Raw genomic sequence first — 6,668 nt, forward strand, 5'->3', positions numbered from 1 at the left:
TGGGGTGGGGATGTCATGGGGGGGGGGCGTGTCGCGTCGTGTCGTGTCATGGGGGGTGGGGGGGATCTCATGGGGGGGCGCGTCGCGTCGTGTCGTGTCATGGATGGGGGGGGTGGGGTGGGGATGTCATGGGGGGGGGGAGGCGCGTCGCATCGTGTCGTGTCATGGGGGGTGGGGGGGCACGTCGCATCGTGTCGTGTCATGGGGGGTGGGGTGGGGATGTCATGGGGGGAGGCGCGTCGCATCGTGTCGTGTCATGGGGGATGGGGGGGCACGTCGCATCGTGTCGTGTCATGGGTGGGAGGGGGTGGGGGGGATGTCATGGGGGGGGGGCAAATTTTGGAGGGGGGTGGGGGGAGGGGTGGTGTGGTGTGGTGTGGTGTGTGTTGAGGGGGGGGCCGGAATTTTTGAGGGGGCGTCATGGTGGGTGGGTGTGTGTGTTAAGGGGAGGGGAGCACGTTGCGTCGTGTCATGTCATGGGGCGGGGGGCGTCGCGACATGGTGTGGTGTGTGTTGCGGGGGGGATCACGGTGGGTGGGTGTGTGTGTTAAGGGGAGGGGGGCATGTCGTGTTGTGTCATGTCATGGGGGGGCGGGGATCCGATTGGGGGGGGATGTCGTGGGGGGGGGGCACGTCGCGACATGGTATGGTGTGTGTTGAGGGGGGAAGGGAGGGGGCTCTTTGCGTCGTGTCGTGTCATGGGGGGGCGCATCGCGTCGTGTCGTGTCATGGGAGGGGGGTGGGGTGGGGATGTCATGGAGGGGGGGTGGCACGTCGCGACATGGTGTGGTGTGTGTGGAGGGGGGGCGCGTCGTGTCCTGTCGTGTCATTGGGGGGTGGGGGGATGTCGTGGGAGGGGCGCGTCGCGTCGTGTCGTGTTATGGGTGGGGGGTGGGGGGTGGCGCGGCACGTCGCGACATGGTGTGGTGTGCGTTGAGGGGGGAAGGGGGAGAGGGGGGGCACGTCGCGTCGTGTCATGTCATGTGTGGGGGGGGAGAGGCGACACGTCGCGACATGGTGTGGTGTGTGTTGCGGGGGGAAGGGGGGGCCGAATTTTGGAGGTGGGGGAAGGGCGCGTTGCGACATGGTGTGGTGTGTGTTGAGGGGGGAAGGGGGGGGGGACACGGTACATGGTGTGGTGTGTGTTGAGGGGGGGGAGGGGGCCGAATTTTTGAGGGGGGGAGGGGTGGGGTGGTGTGTGTTGAGAGGGGGGGGGGTGAATTTTTGAAGGGGGGAGGAGGGGAGGGGTGGGATGGTGTGTGTTGAGGGGGGGGGGAGGGGTGGTGTTGTGTGGTGTGTGTTGAGGGGGGGGGGAGGGAGGGGGGGAAGAATTTTTGAGGGGGCGTCATGGTGGGTGGGTGGGTGTGTTAAGGGGAGGGGGGCACGTCGCGTCGTGTCATGTCATGGGGCGGGGGGGGGGGAGCGGGATGTCGCGACATGGTGTGGTGTGTGTTGGGGGGGGGGCATTGCGGTGGGTGGGTGTGTGTGTTAAGGGGAGGGGGGCACATCGCGTCGTGTCATATCATGGGGGGGCGGGAGGGGGGGATGTCATGGGGGGGGGGCGCGTCGCATCGTGTCGTGTCATGGGTGGGGGGGGTGGGGTGGGGATGTCATGGGGGGGGGGGGGGCGCAGGACGTCGCGACATGGTGTGGTGTGTGTTGAGGGGAGAAGGGGGAGGGGGGGCACGTCGCGTCGTGTCGTGTCATGGGGGGTGGGGGGGATGTCATGGGGGAGTGCATCGCGTCGTGTCATGTCATGGGTGGGGGGGGTGGGGGGGATGGCATGGGGGGGGAGGCACGTCACGTTGTGTCGTGTCATGGGGGGTGGGGGGCGACATGGGGGGGGCACGTCACGTCGTGTCGTGTCATGGGTGGGGGGGGTGGGGATGTCATGGGGGGGGGGCACGTCGCGACATGGTGTGGTGTGTGTTGAGGGGGGAAGGGGGGCCGAATTTTGGAGGTGGGGGCAGGGCGCGTCGCGACATGGTGTGGTGTGTGTTGGGGGGGGAGGCGTCGCGTCGTGTCGTGTCATGGGGGGGGCGTCGCGACATGTTGTGGTGCGTGTTGAGGGGGGAAGGGGGGAGCCGAATTTTGGAGGTGGGGGGAAGGGCGTGTCATGTCATGGGGGGGGTGGGGGGCGCGTCGCGACATGGTGTGGTGTGTGTTGAGGGGGGAAGGGGGGGCGCGTCGGGAGATGGTGTGGTGTCAAGTCATGGGGCAGGGGGAGGGGGATTTGGGGGGGGTGCGTCGTGTCGTGTCCTGTCATGGGGGGTGGGGGGGATGTCATGGGGGGCGCGTCACGTCCTGTCGTGTCATGGGGGGGGTGGGGTGGGGATGTCATGGGGGGGAGGGGGGGGAGAGGGGGGGCGGGGGCGGCGCGTCGCGACATGGGGTGGTGTGTGTTGAGGGGGCGTCGTGTCATGTCATGGGGCGGGGGGGATATCATGGGAGGAGGCGCGTCGCGTTGGGTCGTTTCATGGGGGGGCGCATCGCGTCGCGTCATGTCGTGTCATGGGGGGTGGGGGGATGTCATGGGGGGCGCGTCGCATAGTGTCGTGTCATGGGGGGGGAAGGGCGCGTCACGTTGCATTGTGTCGTGTCATGGGGGGTGGGGGGGACGTCATGGGGGGGCGCATCGCGTTGTGTCATGTCATGGGGGATGGGGCGATGTCATTGGGGGGGAGGGGGTTGTCATGTTATGTTGGGGAGGGGCCGCGTCGCGTCATGTCGTGGCATGGTGGGGGGGAGGGGGCGTCACGACACCCCGCGTCACCCCCACGACACGGCACACCCCCCCGACCCCACCACACCCCCCCACGATGCGGCGCCTCCCCCCCACCCCACCTCGAAAAACCCCTCTCCATCCACACCACCCCACCACGCCTCCAAAAACCCCGCTTGACCCACCGTGCCCCGCCTCACCCCCCCACGACACGGCGCACCCCCCACCCCACCGCACCCCCCGACGACGCCCCCCCGCATCCCACCTCGAAAAACCCCGTTCCCTCCACGCCACCCCACCACGCCTCCGAAAACCCCGCTCGACCCACCCCACCCCGCATCACCCCCCCATGACATGGCGCACCCCCCCCACGACGCTCCCCCCCACCCCACCTAAAAAAACCCCGCTCGACCCACCCCACCCCGCGTCACCCCCCCACGACACGGCGCACCCCCCACCCCACCGCACCCCCCCACGACGCCCCCCGGCACCCCACCTCGAAAAACCCCGCTCCCTCCACACCACCCCACCACGCCTCCCAAAACCCCGCTCGACCCACCCCACCCCGCGTCACCCCCCCACGACAGGGCGCACCCCCCCACCCCACCGCACCCTCCCACGACGCCCCCCCGTACCCCACCTCGAAAAACCCTGCTCCCTCCACGCCACCCCACCACGCCTCTGAAAAACCCCCTCGACCCACCCCACCCCGCGTCACTCCCCCACGACACGGCGCACCCCCCACCCCACCCCACCCCCCCACGACGCCCCCCCGCACCCCACCTCGAAAAACCCCACTCCCTCCATGCCACCCCACCACGCCTCCGAAAACCCCGCTCGACCCACCCCACCCCGCATCACCCCCCCACGACACGGCGCACCCCCCACCCCACCGCACCCCCCCACGATGCCCCCCTCCCCACCCCACCTCGAAAAACCCCGCTCCCTCCACGCCACCCCACCACGCCTCCCAAAACCCCGCTCGACCCACCCCACCCCGCGTCACCCCGCCACGACACGGCGCACCCCCCACCCCAACGCACCCCCCCACGACGCCCCCCCCCACCGCACCTCGAAAAACCCCGCTCCCTCCACACCACCCCACCATGCCTCCCAAAACCTCGCTCGTCCCACCCCACCCCGCGTCACCCCCCCACCCCACCGCACCCCCCCACGACGCCCCCCTACACCCCACCTCGAAAAACCCCGCTCCCTCCACACCACCCCACCACGCCTCCGAAAACCCCGCTCGACCCACCCCACCTCTCGTCACCCCCCACGACACGGCGCACCCCCCCACCCCACCGTACCCCCCACGACACCCCCCCGCACCCCACCTCGAAAAACCCCGCTCCCTCCACGCCACCCCACCACACCTCTGAAAACCCCGCTCGACCCACCCCACCCCGCATCACCCCCCCATGACACGGTGCACCCCCCCACGATGCCCCCCCTACCCCACTTTGAAAAACCCCGCTCCCTCCACGCCACCCCACCATGCCTCCCAAAACCCCCCTCGACCCACCCCACCCCGCGTCACCCCCCCACGACACAGCTCACCCCCCACCCCACCGCACCCCCCCACGACGCCCCCCCGCACCCCACCTCGAAAAACCCCGCTCTCTCCACACCACCCCACCACGCCTCCGAAAACCCCGCTCGACCCACCCCACCCTGCGTCACCCCCCACGACACGGTGCACCCCCCACCCCACCGCACCTCCCGAAGACGCCCCCCGCACCCCACCTCGAAAAACCCCGCTCCCTCCACGCCACCCCACCACGCCTCCGAAAACCCTGCTTGACCCACCCCACCCCGCGTCACCCCCCCACGACAGGGCGTACCCCCCCACCCCACCGCACCCCCCACGACGCCCCCCCGCACCCCACCTCGAAAAACCCCGCTTCCTCCACGCCACCCCACCACGCCTCCGAAAACCCCGCTCGACCCACCCCACCCCGCGTCACCCCCCACGACACGGCGCATCCCCCCACCCCACCGCACCCCCCCACGACGCCCCCCCCACCCCACCTCGAAAAACCCCGCTCCCTCCATGCCACCCCACCACGCCTCCCAAAACCCCGCTCGACCAACCCCACCCCGCGTCACCCCCCCACGACACGGCGCACCCCCCACCCCGCGTCACCCCCCCATGACGCCCCCCCGCACCCCACCTCGAAAAACCCCGCTCCCTCCACACCACCCCACCACGCCTCCGAAAACCCTGCTCGACCCACCCCACCCCGCGTCACCCCCCCACGACACGGCACACCCCCCACCCCACCGCATCCCTCGACGACGCCCCCCCGCACCCCACCTCGAAAAACCCCGCTCCATCCACGCCACCCCACCACACCTCCAAAAACCCCGCTCGACCCCACCCCACCCCGCGTCACCCCCCCCACGACACGGTGCACCCCCCCACCCCACCGCACCCCCCCACGACGCCCCCCCGCACCCCACCTCGGAAAACCCCGCTCCCTCCACACCACCCCACCACGCCTCCGAAAACCCCGCTCGACCCACCGCACCCCGCGTCACCCCCCCACCCCACCGCACCCCCCACGATGCCCCCCCGCACCCCACCTCGGAAAACCCGCTGCATCCACACCACCCCACCCCACCTCGAAAAACTCGCTGCATCCACACCACCCCACCCCGCGTCACCCCCCCCAAACGGTACACCCCACCGCACCCCCCCTCGACGCGGCGCATCCCCCCTGCACCCCACCTCGAAAAACCCCGCTCCATCCACACGACCCCACCACGACACGGCACACCCCCCCACCCCACCGCACCCGCCCTCCAAAAACCCCGCTCGACCCACCCCACCCCGCATCACCCCCCACGACACGGCACACCCCTCCACCCCACCGCATCCCCCCCACGACGCGGCGCATCCCCCGCGCACCCCACCTCCAAAAACCCCGCTCGACCCATGGCACGTCACCTCACCCCCCCACGACATGGCACACCCTCCCTCCTCAGAAATCCCACTCTGCAATGACACAGCACACACACCCCACTGCACACAACCCCCTCCCGCGACATGGAACCACCCATCCCCCGACGGACCTCCTAAAAAAACCCCCCCCACGACATGGCACCACCCAACCCCCCCGCGACATGGCACACCCTCCCTCCTCAGAAATCCCCGCTCCAACAACCCGCCCGCACAACATGGCACGCCCTCCCTCCTCAGAAAACCCCGCTCCACCGAACCCCCCCACAACATGGCACACCCTCCACTCCCAAAAAACCTCGCATCGTGAGGAGGGGGTATCACGTGAAAGCGAGGCAGAGGGAGGGGCCAGGCACGACGTATGCAAAGACAATCACGATGAGGAGAGGAGGCGCCGCGTCATGGCAAGGCGAGGGGGTTTCCTACCACGATGTCAGCGTTGGAGAGTCAAGACGTGATCCGAGGGGATTTCCATGCCACGATCTTGAAACAAGCATGCAAAAGGGTGCAGCACCAGGACTTCCCGGGAGGTCACCCATCCCAGTACTGTTCTGGCCCAAGCGCGCTTAACTGCGGAGTTCTGATGGGATCCGGTGTATTAGCGCTGGTATGACCGCACCACAAACACAAAGGAATTCCAAAGAGCTCTTGTATACTTGGAAAGTGGCATGAGAGAGCTCAAGAGTGAGGCATGGCGGCATGCCATGCCGCTCATGCCACGGAGGACGCGACTAAACGCGAACCCTAAACCCCGCGCACATGGAGGCGACACACAAAAGATTGAATGCCGCCGTCCCGTGCCATTTCTAACACGAAGGGCAAGCATCCACGTGAAGAGCACCCCGTGCACACATAGGCAACGACGTAGAAAAGATCGAGCCGCAGAATACGTGCCACGGAGGACACGTGCCCACAGCATGCCATAAGGCGGTGGGGGAGAGGGGGGCATGCCATTCATACCACGAGGACCCGTGTCCACGCGAG

At 68.9% G+C, this 6,668-nt stretch overlaps 1 non-coding gene across 1 annotated transcript; it reads right to left on the reverse strand.

The window, feature by feature from the left end:
* Positions 1-6,186: 6,186 nt before the first annotated feature.
* LOC148042164 (5S ribosomal RNA) lies at positions 6,187-6,305 on the reverse strand. The gene has a single exon (XR_015692643.1). It is a non-coding gene; the product is annotated as a 5S ribosomal RNA (ribosomal RNA).
* Positions 6,306-6,668: the final 363 nt, after the last annotated feature.

The sequence above is a fragment of the Lygodium microphyllum genome, chromosome 1 (assembly GCF_053477565.2).
Source record: "Lygodium microphyllum isolate KBCC chromosome 1, Lygodium_microphyllum_v1.1.10, whole genome shotgun sequence".
NCBI lineage: Eukaryota > Viridiplantae > Streptophyta > Polypodiopsida > Schizaeales > Lygodiaceae > Lygodium > Lygodium microphyllum.